This window comes from Ranitomeya imitator, chromosome 4 (genome assembly GCF_032444005.1).
Source record: "Ranitomeya imitator isolate aRanImi1 chromosome 4, aRanImi1.pri, whole genome shotgun sequence".
In the NCBI taxonomy this organism is placed as follows: Eukaryota; Metazoa; Chordata; class Amphibia; order Anura; family Dendrobatidae; genus Ranitomeya; species Ranitomeya imitator.
In genome coordinates, this window is record NC_091285.1 from 319,130,112 (window position 1) to 319,150,258 (window position 20,147).

At 41.6% G+C, this 20,147-nt stretch overlaps 1 protein-coding gene across 2 annotated transcripts in view; it reads left to right on the forward strand.

Moving 5' to 3' along the window:
* Positions 1–20,147, forward strand: part of CPED1 (cadherin like and PC-esterase domain containing 1) — a 486,680-nt gene that overhangs the window by 51,406 nt on the left and 415,127 nt on the right. The gene's annotated exons all lie outside the window — the stretch shown is intronic.

A 20,147-nucleotide genomic window follows, 5' to 3' on the forward strand; every position in this document is an offset into this window, starting at 1 on the left:
ATGAACCCCAAAAATGAAACCTTCTGCACACCAAAGAGACACTTTGATCCCTTCACAAACAAAGAATTAGCACGCAGGACCTGAAAAACCGTTCTGACCTGCTTCACATGAGACTCCCAATCATCCGAGAAGATCAAAATGTCATCCAAGTACACAATCAGGAATTTATCCAGGTACTCTCGGAAGATGTCATGCATAAAGGACTGAAACATTGATGGAGCATTGGCAAGTCCGAACGGCATCACTAGATACTCAAAATGACCCTCGGGCGTATTAAATGCAGTTTTCCATTCATCGCCTTGCTTAATTCGCACCAGATTATACGCACCACGAAGATCTATCTTTGTGAACCAACTAGCCCCCTTAATCCGAGCAAACAGATCAGATAACAATGGCAAGGGGTACTGAAATTTAACCGTGATCTTATTAAGAAGGCGGTAATCTATACAAGGTCTCAGCGAACCATCCTTCTTGGCTACAAAAAAGAACCCTGCTCCTAATGGCGACGATGACGGGCGAATATGCCCCTTCTCCAGGGATTCCTTCACATAACTGCGCATAGCGGTGTGCTCAGGCACGGATAAATTAAACAGTCGACCTTTTGGGAATTTACTACCAGGAATCAAATTGATAGCACAATCACAATCCCTATGCGGAGGTAGGGTATCGGACTTGGGCTCATCAAATACATCCCGGTACTCAGACAAGAACTCTGGGACCTCAGAAGGGGTGGATGACGAAATTGACAGAAATGGAACATCACCATGTACCCCCTGACAACCCCAGCTGGACACCGACATGGATTTCCAATCTAATACTGGATTATGGACTTGTAGCCATGGCAACCCCAACACGACCACATCATGCAGATTATGCAACACCAGAAAGCGAATATCCTCCTGATGTGCAGGAGCCATGCACATGGTCAGCTGGGTCCAGCACTGAGGCTTATTCTTGGCCAAAGGTGTAGCATCAATTCCTCTCAATGGAATAGGACACTGCAAGGGCTCCAAGAAAAACCCACAACGCTTAGCATACTCTAAGTCCATCAAATTCAGGGCAGCGCCTGAATCCACAAATGCCATGACAGAATACGATGACAAAGAGCAGATCAAGGTAACGGACAGAAGAAATTTTGACTGTACCTTACCAATGGTGGCAGACCTAGCGAACCGCTTAGAGAGCTCAGGACAATCAGAGATGGCATGAGTGGAATCACCACAGTAGAAACACAGACCATTCAGACGTCTGTGTTCTTGCCGTTCAACTCTGGACAAAGTCCTATTGCACTGCATAGGCTTAGGTTTAATCTCAGGTAATACCGCCAAATGGTGCACAGCTTTACGCTCACGCAAGCGTCGACCGATCTGAATGGCCAAAGACATAGATTCATTCAGACCATCAGGCAAAGGAAATCCCACCATGACATCTTTAAGGGCTTCAGAGAGACCCTTTCTGAAAATCGCTGCGAGCGCAGCTTCATTCCATTGAGTGAGTACAGACCACTTTCTAAATTTCTGACAATATACCTCTATCTCATCCTGACCCTGACACAAAGCCAGCAAATTTTTCTCTGCCTGATCCACTGAATTAGGCTCATCGTACAGCAATCCGAGCACCAGGAAAAATGCATCAATATTACTTAATGCAGGATCCCCTGGCGCAAGGGAAAATGCCCAGTCTTGAGAGTCGCCACGCAAAAAAGAAATAATTATTCTCACTTGTTGAGCTGGGTCACCAGAGGAGTGAGGTTTCAAGGCCAGAAACAGTTTGCAATTATTTTTTAAATTCACAAACTTGACTCTATCACCATAAAACAAATCAGGAATAGGAATTCTTGGTTCAAACATAGGTTTCTGAACCACCAAATCTTGAATCTTTTGTACATTTATAATGAGATTATCCATTGAAGAGCACAGACCCTGAATGTCCATGTCCACACCTGTGTCCTGAACCACCCAAATGTCTAGGGGAAAATAAAGGCAAAACACAGTGCAAAGAAAAAAAAATGGTCTCAGAACTTCTTTTTTCCCTCTATTGAGAATCATTAGTACTTTTTACTTCCTGTACTGTTATGACTGGCAATTCAGTACCACAATGGAAATAGCGGTCAGAGCACATACAGTGATCTGACAATAACCCAAAATCATAGAACGAGCTCTGAGACGTGGGAACTCTGCAGACCGCAATCCCTAATCCTCTCCAAACAACACTAGAGGCAGCCGTGGATTGCGCCTAACTCTGCCTATGCAACTCGGCACAGCCTGAGAAACTAACTAACCTGAAGATAGAAAATAAGCCTACCTTGCCTCAGAGAAATACCCCAAAGGAAAAGGCAGCCCCCCACATATAATGACTGTGAGTAAAATGAACAGACAAACGTAGGGATGAAATAGATTCAGCAAAGTGAGGCCCGACTTTCTTAACAGAGCGAGGATAGGAAAGATAACTTTGCGGTCTACACAAAACCCTAAAGAAAACCACGCAAAGGGGGCAAAAAGACCCTCCGTACCGAACTAACGGCACGGAGGTACACCCTTTGCGTCCCAGAGCTTACAGCAAAACAAATAGACAAGCTGGACAGAAAAAATAGCAAACAAAAAGCAAAGAAGCACTTAGCTATGCAGAGCAGCAGGCCACAGGAATGACCCAGGGAAAAACAAGTCCAACACTGGAACATTGACAGGAAGCCAGGATCAAAGCATTAGGTGGAGTTAAGTAGAGAAGCACCTAACGACCTCACAAGATCACCTGAGGGAGGAAACTCAGAAGCCGCAGTACCACTTTCCTCCACAAACGGAAGCTCCCAGAGAGAATCAGCCGAAGTACCACTTGTGACCACAGGAGGGAGCTCTGCCACAAAATTCACAACAGTCGGGCATCTAGGAAATAGTGACCACAATATTGTACAGTTTCACCTGTCTTTCACTAGGGGGACTTGTCAGGGAGTCACAAAAACACTGAACTTTAGGAAGGCAAAGTTTGACCAGCTTAGAGATGCCCTTAATCTGGTAGACTGGGACAATATCCTCAGAAATAAGAATACAGATAATAAATGGAAAATGTTTAAGAACATCCTAAATAGGCACTGTAAGCGGTTTATACCTTGTGGAAATAAAAGGAATAGAAATAGGAAAAACCCAATGTGGCTAAACAAAGAAGTAAGACAGGCAATTAACAGTAAAAAGAAAGCATTTGCACTACTAAAGCAGGATGGCACCATTGAAGCTCTAAAAAACTATAGGGAGAAAAATACTTTATCTAAAAAACTAATTAAAGCTGCCAAAAAGGAAACAGAGAAGCACATTGCTAAGGAGAGTAAAACTAATCCCAAACTGTTCTTCAACTATATCAATAGTAAAAGAATAAAAACTGAAAATGTAGGCCCCTTAAAAAATTGTGAGTAAAGTATGGTTGTAGATGACAAGGAAAAAGCTAACATATTAAACACCTTCTTCTCCACGGTATTCACGGTGGAAAATGATATGCTAGGTGAAATCCCAAGAAACAATGAAAACCCTATATTAAGGGTCACCAATCTAACCCAAGAAGAGGTGCGAAACCGGCTAAATAAAATTAAAATAGATAAATCTCTGGGTCCGGATGGCATACACCCACGAGTACTAAGAAAACTAAGTAATGTAATAGATAAACCATTATTTCTTATTTTTAGGGACTCTATAGCGACGGGGTCTGTTCCGCAGGACTGGCGCATAGCAAATGTGGTGCCAATATTCAAAAAGGGCTCTAAAAGTGAACCTGGAAATTATAGGCCAGTAAGTCTAACCTCTATTGTTGGTAAAATATTTGAAGGGTTTCTGAAGGATGTTATTCTGGATTATCTCAATGAGAATAACTGTTTAACTCCATATCAGCATGGGTTTATGAGAAATCGCTCCTGTCAAACCAATCTAATCAGTTTTTATGAAGAGGTAAGCTATAGGCTGGACCACGGTGAGTCATTGGACGTGGTATATCTCGATTGTTCCAAAACGTTTGATACCGTGCCGCACAAGAGGTTGGTACACAAAATGAGAATGCTTGGTCTGGGGGAAAATGTGTGTAAATGGGTTAGTAACTGGCTTAGTGATAGAAAGCAGAGGGTGGTTATAAATGGTATAGTCTCTAACTGGGTCGCTGTGACCAGTGGGGTACCGCAGGGGTCGGTATTGGGACCTGTTCTCTTCAACATATTCATTAATGATCTGGTAGAAGGTTTACACAGTAAAATATCGATATTTGCAGATGATACAAAACTATGTAAAGCAGTTAATACAAGAGAAGATAGTTTTCTGCTACAGATGGATCTGGATAAGTTGGAAACTTGGGCTGAAAGGTGGCAGATGAGGTTTAACAATGATAAATGTAAGGTTATACACATGGGAAGAAGGAATCAATATCACCATTACACACTGAACGGGAAACCACTGTGTAAATCAGACAGGGAGAAGGACTTGGGGATCCTAGTTAATGATAAACTTACCTGGAGCAGCCAGTGTCAGGCAGCAGCTGCCAAGGCAAACAGGATCATGGGGTGCATTAAGAGAGGTCTGGATACACATGATGAGAGCATTATACTGCCTCTGTGCAAATACCTAGTTAGACCGCACATGGAGTACTGTGTCCAGTTTTGGGCACCGGTGCTCAGGAAGGATATAATGGAACTAGAGAGTACAAAGGAGGGCAACAAAATTAATAAAGGGGATGGGAGAACTACAATACCCAGATAGATTAGCGAAATTAGGATTATTTAGTCTAGAAAAAAGACGACTGAGGGGCGATCTAATAACCATGTATAAGTATATAAGGGGACAATACAAATATCTCGCTGAGGATCTGTTTATACCAAAGAAGGTGACGGGCACAAGGGGGCATTCTTTGCGTCTGGAGGATAGAAGGTTTTTCCACTAACATAGAAGATGATTCTTTACTGTTAGGGCGGTGAGAAACTGGAATTGCTTGCCTGAGGAAGTGGTGATGGCGAACTCAGTCGAGGGGTTCAAGAGAGGCCTGGATGTCTTCCTGGAGCAGAACAATATTGTATCATACAATTATCAGGTTCTGTAGAAGGATGTAGATCTGGGGATTTATTATCATGGAATATAGGCTGAACTGGATGGACAAATGTCTTTTTTCGGCCTTACTATGTTACTATGTTACTATGTATGTTAATGAAGGTTAGATCATCAACATTCTGGGTAGCCAGACGTTTCCTTTTTTCGGTCAGTATTGAACCAGCAGCACTGAAGACTCTTTCTGATAGCACACTAAAAGCAGGGCAAGCGAGCTCCTGTAATGCATATTCTGCCAATTCAGACCAGGTGTCTATTTTAGATGCCCAGTAATCAAAGGGGAATGACCTGTGAGGGAGAACATCGATAAGGGAGGAAAAGTAGTTCGTAACCATACTGGACAAATGCTGTCTCCTGTCACTTTGAATCAATGCAGTGGCAGAAAGTGGCTGCAAGATATATGAAAAAATACAAGGGCTGTAGTACAATTTCAATCTCGCTACAATTATCTCAGGACAAGTATGGCAGCAATAAAAAGGACTGCTGCACACAAAAGTGTGGACAAATAAACAAGAGAACTGTGCAGAAAGGAGCAACAGGATTTTTGCTTTTAAAAAAGCAGTTGGTTTGCACAGCGGCATACAAACAGCAATGCAGCTATCAGGGAGCCTTATAAGGCAGCCTAATAAGCTACAGAGCTGATGCACAAAAATATAAACTCCACTGTCCCTGCAAAGAAAAGGTGGTGTTGGACAGTGGAAATCGCTACAGCACAAGCGGTTTGGGGGTTAATCTTCCCTCCCTAACTATATCCCTTCTTCTGATGAAGCTGTGGCAACCTCTCCCTATGCTACAATCGGCAGAAGTAAGATGGCGGTCGGCGTGCACGCCCCTTTATAGCCCCTGTGACGCCGCAGAAAGCAAGCCAATCACTGCCATGCCCTTCTCTAAGATGGTGGGGACCGAGACCTATGTCATCACGCTGCCCACACTCTGCGTCCTCCTTCATTGGCTGAAAAATGGCGCTGAAAGCGTCATACGAAACGCGACTTTGGCGTGAAGATCGCCGACCTCATGGCCGATCCCACACAAGGGTCGGGTTTCATGAAACCCGACTTTGCCGAAAGTCGGCGATTTTTGAATTTGTCCGATCCGTTTCGCTCAACCCTAGTGGTGAGCGCTGTCTATTCCATTCTTTGTTTGATAGAGCGCCTCTGATATCGTTAGCATCGGTTGCATACTTGACTTTTTATTTTTTTCTGGACAGCTTACCAAACAAATCACAGACTGGCAATAATTTTTATGGAATCATAGGAAAGCCATAGTAAATAATTATGATTAAAAGTTACATATGTCTACAGCCCATAATTCTGATATTAATACATTATCTGCCTTCACTGTGAACTATAAAATGATAATTACAGTCATAAAAAATCTGTATAAGTTTCTTTAACTTAAAAAAAAATCTTAAACATTTTTAACGGACATGGCAAAAAAAGTGCCCTCTTTTTATGGACTGTCCTGGAGTTTCTGGATTGCTGGCAATCTTGTGATAGCATTCATTAGCGGAATAAGCATGCAAAGGTTTCTCCATATTCATGGTGGGAGAGCCAAATGAAGCTTTGTGCTTTGGATTATAATGGAAAGATTTGCACTTCTTCCATGTTTTGGATCCACTTCCGGCTTTGGGCTACAGTACATATACTAAATACTTACCAAAATACTTTTGTGTAAAAGTAGCCCAAAAAAGTTTTCACTCTGTAATTTACATAGTCCATCACTCTACTTTAATTTATGCCTCCAGTTTAAAAGAATGCAAAATGTAAAATTAGATCACTTGTAAGCCAAAAGCTTCTCGAAGCCAAGCTTACGCCAGTAGGGTCATGGTTAGGCTGGATTTTAATGTATGAGCAACGCTATCAATCACTATAATGTAGATTATAGGTCGTAATACAACGTGGCATCCTCAGTGTCAGGCAAGATAGCTTCTTCAGTGACAACACCTAATAAAGAACTTTGCTTAATTTAATAGAGGAGGTATTATAGAAAATTCTCCATAGTGATCATTTATCAGTATAAATGGATAGTTCATCAAATCCTAACAGCACATTGTGTCTGGGGCTGACACTCCTAAACCTCTGGCTGGCTGTTTAATTCTCTATAAATTACAGGTAAATGTATGATTGACCTTTATATTCTTTTGCTGATGACTTACAGGGCCTTGGTGTGGAATTCATGTTTTTGATTAGCATTGAATTATATGTTTATGGATTAATTTTACATTCAATAACCATAGATAATTTCAGCACAAATGCAGGGCGGAGGTTTTGAAGGCAAGTTGAAACATTAATGGTTCATAGAAATTACTGCCACTAATATATGACTACAATTATTATATGCTTCCAGATAAAATGAAAGCTTTACTGTGTTACTGGATCCTGAATATTTTCCTCCAAGTTCAACGGATTCTGCTCAAAACCTCACCCAAATTTACTTTAGGATCGTTTATGGCTAAAATTGTCCGCTATAGTTACTGTTAAGACATTTGGTGTTTACATTGTTATCTCATTAGTACAGCACACCTATACAGTGCCTATATACCGTAGAGAAGTATCTCTCACGACTCCTCCTTACACATGGATTAGTGGCCAAAAGTTAATATGTTCTCTATGGGGAAAAGAATAAGCCTTCCAGACTCATCAAGCATCAACTTATCTGATTTCAGAACATATTTCACAAAAAACTGAATGCAGCCCTAGCAGAAGTTAATAGATGATGTCAGTGTAGAGGCAGGAGACCGCACCCATACATATTAGATGGCCAGTCAGTCCAGCTGATGTCAGTGTATGGGGTCCTCAGTGTTCAGCTATCCTCTGTAGATGCAACTAGCCCTATTACACAACACCCATGTATATGAATGATGGCCTTTTAACACATGGTTGTAAGAATGATTCACCCTAGTATCTTTCCACACCAATGCCCACCTTCTCGCCCATCTTCTATCACTCTGATATACCCAAACAGAAAATATGAAAACAGGATGTCTTCTTAACAGAACTAAAAAAACAGTGTGAACCATTATCTAGCATCTCTGCTCCCTCTCTCTCTATCCTCTCTATTTTCCTCACTCTTTACTCTCTTTATCTTTCCTCTCTCCCCCTCCTCTTTCAGCTTTCTCTTTCTGTCTTCTTCCCTTTCCCTCTTTTTCCTCTCTCTATACTCATTTTTCCCTCTCCTCTTACCATATTCTCTATCTCCTCACTCTCCTTTCTTTCCTTCCTCTCTTTCCTCTCTATTTCTATTCTTGCTTTCTCTTTCTCTCTCTTTCCTATGTCTTTCTCTCCTCTGTTTCTCTCTTTCGCTCCTCTGTCCCTCTCTCTTTTTCTCCTCTCTCTTTCTCTCCTCTCTTTCCACTTTCTTTCTATTCTTGCTCTCTATTTCTCTCCTCTGTCCCTCTCTTGCTCTCCTCCTTCTTTCTCTCCTCTGTCCCACTCTCTCTCCTCTGTCCCTCTCTCTTTCTATTCTTGCTCTATTTTTTTCTCTCTCTCTATCTCCTCTGTTTCTCTCCTCTGTCCCTCTTTCTTCCTCTCCTCTCTTTCTTTCTCTCCTCTGTTTCTCTCTTTCTCTCCTCCGTCCCTCTATATTTCTCTCCTCTCTCTCTTTCTTTTCTCTTCCTATTCGTGTTCTCTATTTCTCTTTATTTTTCCTCTCCTCTCTTTCTGTCCTCTGTTTCTCTCTCTCTCCTCCGTCCCTCTCTCTTTCTCTCCTCTCTCTCTTCTCTCCACGCATTAGTTACAGCTCTGGCCATAGGGGAACATTTTTACTAACATCCTTCTGCTATTCCTGTTTCAGTCCTTGCAGCAACGCTAACAAATGACTGGAAGAAACAGGAAATGTCAGTCTATTGTGATTATTCTAGTAGACAGGGTGTAATAATTAAAGAATTTTAATGTGGTTAGCTACATAAAAATAATTTAATAATGCATGTTTTTTATTTTTAAGTATAATAAAAACCTAGAAAATATATCATTTTCTTATGATACAGTCAAAGCCTCTGAATAATAAACTGGTCTGGGTGGTATTTTTCTACTGTTACTAGTTTTAAAGGTGAGCTAATATTATGCCAAGTTACCGAATGGAAATCTCTGAATGAGCCGATCATTATAATAGGGAAATGGGAGTATATACAATTGCTAGAAGTTCTGTTCTGCCAACCTTTATTATTAATAAATCATTAAGGTCACACAAGCAGAAATTAGGATGAAAAAAAGGAAAAGTCATAAATTAACTGAGCGTCTAATATGATTCTATCCAGCTACTTTTTGGAGACTATTTTTACAGTCATAAGATTCAGATATGATCTTCTGGTGACCTCCAGGATTTGTCAGTTTCCTTTTCTTTCCCTGGCTAGAGAAAACAAAAGCCCTCTGTCTTGTCTGGCTTCCTCCAGATGACTTGCGCTGGATTGTAGAAATCATATCCACATGTTATTTACTGATACATGGAAATAAAACCTAGTTGTTAAGGTCTAATCTATTGTGGTGGTAAAAGTAGCCAGAATCAGCCAACATTTGACTTGGTTCTTCATCATAAACCTCACATTTAATATCTGTCTTGACTCTCTCTTCATGGTTTGTATAAAGATGTTCATTATAATAACAGTACCAGAGCTGGGTGATTTAGTCATTGAATTAAAGGTGTTTACTGGAACAAAACTCTTGATAGCCTAGTAGTTATTTAGCGGCCCCTGTTTATCATGGGAGACAAACTGTAATACTTGACAGCGGCACATAAACAATGTACGAAGTTATGGTATCCCGCTTCATAAATTTCTTACATCTGCCTGCTGCCCGAGCAAATATCAGCTGATATGAGAGGGTGTGTGGCAGTGCTGCGTGTTGGACCTCCACCAATCTCATATTGATGACATATCCTATGGTATACTACACTATCAATCTAGTATAATATAGTATTTAGCATTATATGTAGTAAGTATTATATATAGCACTGTGCAAAAGTCTTAGGCAGATGCGTAAAAAATGCTGTCTTAAGAATGGTTTAAAAAATAAAAATGCTAACAGTTTATTTCGATAAATTAACAAAATGCAAAGTGGATAAACGCAGAAGAGAAATGTAAATCAAGTTTTCATGTTAACAAAATGCTTTTGAAATATAATCAGTGAGGTGACTGGCTCCAAATTCATTCCGGAGCAGGACAATGACCCCAATCACACAGTCAATATCATTAAGACCTATCTTCAGCGTAAAGAAGAACAAGGAGGCCTGGAAGTGACTATATGCATCCACTGAGCCCTGAACTCAACATTATCGTGTCCATCTGAGATTACATTAAAAAAAAAAAAGGATTTGCACAAGTCTACATTCACAGAGGATTTGTGGTTAGTTCTGCAAGTTGTTTGGAACAACCTCTCTGCCAAGTTCTTGCAAAAACTGTATATAAGTGTGCCTAGAAGAATTGACAGTTTGATACTATTTTAATGGCCAAGATATTTCACACCATATATTGATTTGATTTACAGACCTCATCAATTCATTCACTTTGCAATTTGTGAATTGATAAAGATAACCTATTAACGCTTCTATTTTTTTTACCGCCATCTAACTGTACAGTATTTTCTCTACACACGCGTATATATATATATGTATGTATGTATATATATATATATATATATATATATATATATATATACATATACATATATATATATAATATATAAAGCTGAATATGTGTGTGTGTGTGTGTGTGTGTGTGCAATTTTGCCCCTATCTACATAATGGGGAAAAAGTGAAATGAAAAGTGTTGGAGGCAAATTGACAGCTGCCAGATGTGAACAAGGGGGACTTAAAGAATGAGAGCGATTTCGCCAAAGAGTATATACCATACAGTTGCTAAGGTGAGGCCCCGACATGGGATACTCACCACACATGGGGATACGAACACACACAAAATGGGTCACACACTACCACGTGCTTGATCACATATACCATTCTCAGGACACATTTCAGCACACATTTCACCACACATACACCAACCTCGCCACATAAAAGTCAAAACACAAAAGTCGCCACTCAAAACTCGCCATGCACAAAATTCGCCACATGCAAAACTAGGCTCACGCTAAAATTCGGTTCACGCAAAATTCGCCACATGTGCAAAACTCACCTCATGGAAAGCTCGCCACACGCAAAACTTGCACACGCGGAAAAATTGCCACATGCACAAAAGTTGCAACACATGCAAAAGTTGCCTCGCACAAAACTTGCACAAAACGCACCACACATAAAACTCGCCACGCGCAAAACTCGCCATGCCATCAGTTGTGTTGTGCAGAAGTGTGGTGGATACACAGCTGATAGTCCTACTGAATAGCCCATTTCTTTGTAATGCTTGATGGTTTTTTCCACTGCACTTGGGGACACTTTCAAGGTTTTCCCAATTTTTTGGACTGACTGACCTTCGTTTCTTAAAGTAATGATGGCCACTTGTTTTTCTTTACTTAGCTGCTTTTTTCTTGCCATAATACAAATTCTAATGGTCTATTCAGTAGGACTATCAGCTGTGTATCCACCAGACTTCTGCACAACACAACTTATGGTCCCAACCCCATTTATAAATGTGAATGTACAATTTTCATAGTCATGAAAATACAGAAAAATCTTTAAATGAGAAGGTGTGTCCAAACTTTTGGTCTGTACTGTATATACTATATACAGAAGAGATGACATGTCGGTATATACTATATACAGGAAGAGATAACACATAGGTACATACAATATACAGGAGGAGATGACATACAGAAGGTATATACTATATACAGGGGAGATGACATACATGCATATACTATACACAGGAGATGACATACAGGTGTATACTATATATAGGGGAGATGACAAACATATATGTACCGAGGGGAAAATAAGAGGTGAAAATGAAAAGGTGCAAAATGAGAGGAGTGAGGGAAAATAGTGGAGTGATCTGAAAATGACAGATGTGAGGTCGAAATGACAAGTGTTAGGGGGGAATTAGAGGAGTCAGGGGGGAATGAGAGGAGTGGGGGGGAAAATGAGAGGTGTAAGGGAGAAAATGAGAGATGTGAGGGGGAAAATGAGAGAAGTGAGGTGCTAAATGAGAGGCGTGATGGGAAAATAAGAGAAGTGAGGTGCTATAACTAACCCCAGATATTTACTATGCCCAGGCAACGCTGGGCTCTTCAGCTAGTATACATATATATATATATATATATATATATATATATATATATATACACTCTGCTCAAAAACAAAAGGGGAACACTAAAATATCACATCCTAGATATCTCTGAATGAAAGTTGCAAATTTTTATTCATTGCATAGTGGAATATGTTCAGAACAGTAAAACATAACAATTATCAATGTAAATCAAAATGAATATCCCATGGAGGTCTGGATTTGGAATGATACTCAAAATCAAAGTGGATAATCAAATTACAGGCTGATCCAAATTCAGTGGATATGCCTCATGACAAGGAAAACTACTCAGTATTGTGTGTGGCCTCCACGTGCCTGTATGACCTCCCTACTATGCAGCACCTGGGCATGCTCCTGATGAGGCGACGGATGGTCTCCTGAGGGATCTCCTCCCAGACCTGGACTAAAGCATTCGCCAACTCTTGGACAGTCTGTGGTGCCACGTGATGTTGGTGGATGGTGTGAACATGATGCCCCAGATGTGTTCAATCGGATTCAGGTCTGGAGAATGGGCGGGCCAGTCCATAGCTTCAATGCCTTCATCTTGCAGGAACTGCTGACACACTCCAGCCACATGAGGTCTGCCATATGCTGGTGCGGGCTAACAGCACCAGCATATGGTCTCACAAGGGGTCTGAGGATCTCATCTCGGTACCTAATGGCAGTCAGGCTACCTCTGGCGAGCACATGGAGGGTTGTGCGGCCCTCCAAAGAAATGCCACCCCACACCATTGCTGACCCACTGCCAAACCGGTCATGCTGAAGGATGATGCAGGCAGCAGATTGCTCTCCACGGCATCTCCAGACTCTGTCACGTCTGTCACATGTGCTCAGTGTGAACCTGCTTTCATCTGTGAAGAGCACAGGGTGTCAGTGGCGAATTTGCAAATCCCGGTGTTCCATGGCAAATGCCAAGCGTCCTGCACGGTGTTGGGCTATGAGCACAACCCCCATCTGTGGACTTTGGACACTCAGACCATCCTCATGGAGTTGGTTTCTAACTGTTTGTGCAGACACATGCACATTTGTGGCCTGCTGATGGTCATTTTGCAAGGCTCTTGCAGTGCTCCTCCTGTTCCTCCATGCACAAAGGTGGAGGTAGCGGTCCTGCTGTTGGGTTGTTGCCCTCGTATAGCCCCCTCCACATCTCCTGGTGTAATGGCCTGTCTCCTGGTAGCGCCTCTGGACACTATGCTGACAGACACAGCAAACCTTCTTGCCACAGCTCACATTGATGTGCCATGCTGGATGAGCTGCAGTACCTGAGCTACTTGTGTGGGTTGTAGAGTCCGTCTCATGCTACCATGAGCGTGAAAGCACAACCAATATTCAAAAGTGACCAAAACATCAGCCAGAAAGCATTGGCAGAACCACTCCTTTATTGAGGGTGTCTTGATAATTGGCAATAATTAGCATCTGTTGTCTATTCCACTTGCACAACAGCATGTGAAATTGATTGTCAAACAGTGTTGCTTCCTAAGTAGACAGTTTGATTTCACAGAAGCTTGATTTACTTGGAGTTATATTCTGTTGTTTAAGTGTTCCCTTTATTTTTTGAGCAGTGTATATATATATATATATATATATATGTGTGTGTGTGTGTGTGTGTGTGTGTGTGTGTGTGTGTATATATACAGTGTACTAAATAAGTATTTGATACACTGCCGATTTTGCAAGTTTTCCCACCTACAAAGAATGGAGATGTCTAATTATTATCATAGGTATACTTCAATTGTGAGAGTGGATCTAAAAATAAAACCCAGAAAGTCACATTGTATGATTTTTACTTAATTAAATTGCATTTATTGCATGAAATGAGTATTTGATCACCTACCAACCAGCAGGAATTCTGGCTCTCACAGACCTGTTAGTTTTTCTTTAACCCCTTTACCCCCAAGGGTGGTTTGCACGTTAATGACCGGGCCAATTTTTACAATTCTGACCACTGTCCCTTTATGAGGTTATAACTCTGGAACGCTTTAATGGATCCTGGTGATTCTGACATTGTTTTCTCGTGACATATTGTACTTCATGACAATGGTAAAAATTCTTTGATAGTACCTGCGTTTATTTGTGAAAAAAACGGAAATTTGGCGAAAATTATGAAAATTTCGCAATTTTCCAACTTTGAATTTTTATGCAATTAAATCACAGAGATATGTCACACAAAATACTTAATAAGTAACATTTCCCACATGTCTACTTTACATCAGCACAATTTTGGAACCAAAATTTTTTTTTGTTAGGGAGTTATAAGGGTTAAAAGTTGACCAGCAATTTCTCATTTCTACAACACCATTTTATTTTAGGGACCACATCTCATTTGAAGTCATTTTGAGGGGTCTATATGATAGAAAATACCCAAGTGTGACACCATTCTAAAAACTACACCCCTCAAGGTGCTCAAAACCATATTCAAGAAGTTTATTAACCCTTCTGGTGCTTCACAGGAATTTTTTGAATGTTTAAATAAAAATGAACATTTAACTTTTTTTCACAAAAAATTTAATTCAGCTCCAATTTGTTTTATTTTACCAAGGGTAACAGGAGAAAATGGACCCCAAACATTGTTGTACAATTTGTCCTGAGTATGCCAATACCCCACATGTGGGGGTAAACCACTGTTTGGGCGCATGGCAGAGCTCGGAAGCGAAGGAGTGCCATTTGACTTTTCAATGCAAAATTGACTGGAATTGAGATGGGACGCCATATTTCGTTTGGAGAGCCCCTGATGTGGCTAAACATTGAAACCCCCCACAATTGACACTATTTTTGAAAGTAGACCCCCTAAGGAACTTATCTAGAAGTGTGGTGAGCACTTTGACCCACCAAGTGCTTCACATAAGTTTATAATGTAGAACCGTAAAAATAAAAAATCATATTTTTTCACAAAAATTATCTTTTCGCCCCCAATTTTTTATTTTCCCAAGGGTAAGAGAAGAAATTGGACCCCAAAAGTTGTTGTACAATTTGTCCTGAGTACGCTGATAGCCCATATGTGGGGGTAAACCACTGTTTGGGCGGATGGGAGAGCTTGGAAGGGAAGGAGCGCCGTTTGACTTTTCAATGCAAAATTGACAGGAATTGAGATGGGACGCCATGTTGCGTTTGAAGGGCCACTGATGTGCCTAAACATTGAAACCCCCCACAAGTGATACCATTTTGGAAAGTAGACCCCCTAAGGAACTTATCTAGAGGTGTGGTGAGCACTTTGACCCACCAAGTGCTTCACAGAAGTTTATAATGTAGAACCGTAAAAATAAAAAATCATATTTTTTCACAAAAATTATCTTTTCGCCCCCAATTTTTTATTTTCCCAAGGGTAAGAGAAGAAATTGGACCCCAAAAGTTGTTGTACAATTTGTCCTGAATACGCTGATACACCATATGTGGGGGTAAACCACTGTTTGGGCGGATGGGAGAGCTCGGAAGGGAAGGAGCGCCGTTTGACTTTTCAAAGCAAAATTGACAGGAATTGAGATAGAACGCCATGTTGCGTTTGAAGAGCCACTGATGTGCCTAAACATTGAAACCCCCCACAAATGACACCATTTTGGAAAGTAGACCCCCTAAGGAACTTATCTAGAGGTGTGGTGAGCACTTTGACCCACCAAGTGCTTCACAGAAGTTTATAATGTAGAACCGTAAAAATAAAAAATCATATTTTTTCACAAAAATTATCTTTTCGCCCCCAATTTTTTATTTTCCCAAGGGTAAGAGAAGAAATTGGACCCCAAAAGTTGTTGTACAATTTGTCCTGAATACGCTGATACACCATATGTGGGGGTAAACCACTGTTTGGGCGGATGGGAGAGCTCGGAAGGGAAGGAGCGCCGTTTGACTTTTCAAAGCAAAATTGACAGGAATTGAGATAGAACGCCATGTTGCGTTTGAAGAGCCACTGATGTGCCTAAACATTGAAACCCCCCACAAATGACACCATTTTGGAAAGTAGACCCCCTAAGGAACTTATCTAGAGGTGTGGTGAGCACTTTGACCCACCAAGTGCTTCACAGAAGTTTATAATGCAGAGCCGTAAAAATAAAACAAAATTTTTTTCCCACAAAAATTATTTTTTTAGCCCCCAGTTTTGTATTTTCCTGAGGGTAACAGGAGAAATTGGACCCCAAAATTTGTTGCCCAATTTGTCCTGAGTGCGATGATACACCATATGTGGGGGGAACCACTGTTTGGGCACATGGGAGGGCTCAGAAGGGAAGGAGTGCCATTTGAATGCAGACTTAGATGGAATGGTCTGCAGGTGTCACATTGCGTTTGCAGAGCCCCTAATGTACCTAAACAGTAGAAACCCCCCACCAGTGACACCATTTTGGAAAGTAGACCCCCTTAGGAACTTATCTAGATGTGTGCTGAGCGCTTTGACTCACCAAGGGCTTCACAGAAGTTTATAATGGAGAGCCGTAAAAATAAAACAAAAATTTTTTCCCACAAAAATTATTTTTTAGCCCCCAGTTTTGTATTTTCCCGAGGGTAACAGGAGAAATTCGACCCCACAATTTGTTGTCCAATTTGTCCTGAGTGCGCTGATACCCCATATGTGGGGGGGAACCACTGTTTGGGCGCATGGGAGGGCTCGGAAGGGAAGGAGCTCCATTTGGAATGAGGACTTAGATGGAATGGTCTGCAGGTGTCACATTGCATTTGCAGAGCCCCTAATGTACCTAAACAGTAGAAACCTCCCACAAGTGACACCATTTTGGAAACTAGACCCCCTAAGGAACTCATCTAGATGTGTTGTGATAGCTTTGAACCCCCAAGTGTTTCACTACAGTTTGTAACGCAGAGCCGTGAAAATGTAAAAAAAAATCTTTCCCCCCAAAATTATTTTTTAGCCCCCAGTTTTGTATTTTCTCAAGGGTAAGAGGAGAAATTCGACCCCAAAAGTTGTTGTCCAATTTGTCCTGAGTACGCTGATACCCCGTATGTTGGGGGCAACCACCGTTTGAGCGCATGGGAGGGCTCGGAAGGGAAGGAGCGCCATTTGGAATGCAGACTTAGATGGAATGGTCTGCAGACGTCACATTGCGTTTGCAGAACCCCTAATGTACCTAAACAGTAGAAACCCCCCACAAGTGACCCCATATTGGAAACTAGACCCCCCAGGGAACTAATCTAGATGTGTTGTGAGAACTTTGAACCCCCAAGTGTTTCACTACAGTTTATAACGCAGAGCCGTGAAAATAAAAAATCATTTTTTTTCGCACATAAAATATGTTTTAGCCCCGAGTTTTGTATTTTCCCAAGGGTAACAGGAGAAATTGGACCCCAAAAGTTGTTGTCCTATTTGTCCTGAGTACGCTGATACCCCATATGTTGGGGTAAACCCCTGTTTGGGCACACGGGAGAGCTCGGAAGGGAAGAAGCACTGTTTTACTTTTTCAACGCAGAATTGGCTGGAATTGAGATCGGACGCCATGTCGCGTTTGGAGAGCCCCTGATGTGCCTAAACAGTGGAAACCCCACAATTATAACTGAAACCCTAATCCAAACACATCCCTAACCCTAATCCCAACAGTAACCCTAACCACACCTCTAACCCAGACACACCCCTAACCCTAATCCCAACCCTATTCCCAACCGTAAATGTAATCTAAACCCTAAATGTAACTTTAGCCCCAACCCAAACTGTAGCCCCAACCCTAACCCTAACCCTAGCCCTAACCCTAGCCCTAACCCTAACCCTAGCCCTAACCCTAACCCTAGCCCTAGCCCTAACCCTAGCCCTAACCCTAGCCCTAACCCTAGCCCTAACCCTAGCCCTTACTCTAACGCTAGCCCTAATGGGAAAATGGAAATAAATACATTTTTTTAATTTTTCCCTAACTAAGGGGGTGATGAAGGGGGGTTTGATTTTCTTTTATAGCGGGTTTTTTAGCGGATTTTTATGATTGGCAGCCGTCACACACTGAAAGACGCTTTTTATTGCAAAAAATATTTTTTGCGTTACCACATTTTGAGAGCTATAATTTTTCTATATTTTGGTCCACAGAGTCATGTGAGGTCTTGTTTTTTGCGGGACGAGTTGACGTTTTTATTGGTAACATTTTCGGGCACGTGACATTTTTTGATCGCTTTTTATTCCGATTTTTGTGAGGCAGAATGACCAAAAACCAGCTATTCATGAATTTCTTTTGGGGGAGGCGTTTATACCGTTCCGCGTTTGGTAAAATTGATAAAGCAGTTTTATTCTTCGGGTCAGTACGATTACAGCGACACCTCATTTATATCATTTTTTTATGTTTTGGCGCTTTTATACGATAAAAACTATTTTATAGAAAAAATAATTATTTTTGCATCGCTTTATTCTCAGGACTATAACTTTTTTATTTTTTTGCTGATAATGCTGTATGGTGGCTCATTTTTTGCGGGACAAGATGACGTTTTCAGCGGTACCATGGTTATTTATATCTGTCTTTTTGATCGCGTGTTATTCCACTTTTTATTCGGCGGTATGATAATAAAGCGTTGTTTTTTGCCTCGTTTTTTTTTTTTTCCTTACGGTGTTTACTGAAGGGGTTAACTAGTGGGCCAGTTTTATAGGTCGGGCTGTTACGGACGCGGCGATACTAAATATGTGTACTTTTATTGTTTTGTTTTTTTTATTTAGATAAAGAAATGTATTTATGGGAATAATATTTTTTTTTTTTTCATTATTTTGGAATATTTTTTTTTATTTTTTTTTACACATTTGAAAATTTTTTTTTTTACTTTTTTACTTTGTCCCAGGGGGGGACATCACAGATCACTGATCTGACATGCAGCGCTGCAGCCTTCACAGTGCCTGCTCTAAGCAGGCTCTGTGAAGCCACCTCCCTCCCTGCAGGACCCGGATCCGCGGCCATCTTGGATCCGGGGCTCGAGCAGGGAGGGAGGGAGGTAAGACCCTCGCAGCAACGCGATCACATCGCGTTGCTGCGGGGGGCTCAGGGAAGCCCGCAGGGAGCCCCCTCCCTGCGCGGTGCTTCCCTGCACCGCCGGCACATCGCGATCATCTTTGATCGCGGTGTGCCAGGGGTTAATGTGCCGGGGGCGGTCCGTGACCGCTCCTGGCACATAGTGCCGGATGTCAGCTGCGATAGGCAGCTGACACCCGGCCGCGATCGGCGGCGCTCCCCCCGTGAGCGCCGCCGATCTCGCTGGACGTACTATCCCGTCCATGGTCATAGGGGCCCACCCCACATGGACGGGATAGTACGTCCGATGTCAGAAAGGGGTTAAGAAGCCCTCCTACTCTGCACTCATTATCTGTATTAATTACACCTGTTTGAACTCCTTAGGCTGCCGTCACACTATCAGTATTTGGTCAGTTTTTACATCAGTATTTGTAAGCCAAAACCAGGAGTGGAACAATTAGAGGAAAAGTATAATAGAAACATACGCACCACTTCTGCATTTATCAACCATTCCTGGTTTTGGCTTACAAATACTGATGTAAAATACTGACCAATTACTGATAGTGTGACGGCAGCCTTACCTGTATAAAAGACACCTGTCAAGACACTCAATTAATCACTCTCCACCATGGTAAAGACCAAAGAGCTGTAATGGACACTAGGGACAAAATTGTAGACCTGCACAAGGCTGGAATGGGCTACAGGACAATAGGCAAGCAGCTTGGTAAGAAGGGAACTGTTGGCACAATTAGCACAAAATATGGAAGAAACGCAAGATTACTATCAATCTTCCTTGGTCTGGGGCTCCATGCAAGATCTTGCCTTGTGGCGTACAGATGATTTTGAGAAAGGTCAGGAATCAGCCTTAAACTACGTGGGATGATCTGGTCAATGACCTGAAGAAAGTTGAGACAACAGTCTCAAACATTACCTTTAGTAACACACTATGCCGTCATGGAATAAAATACTGCA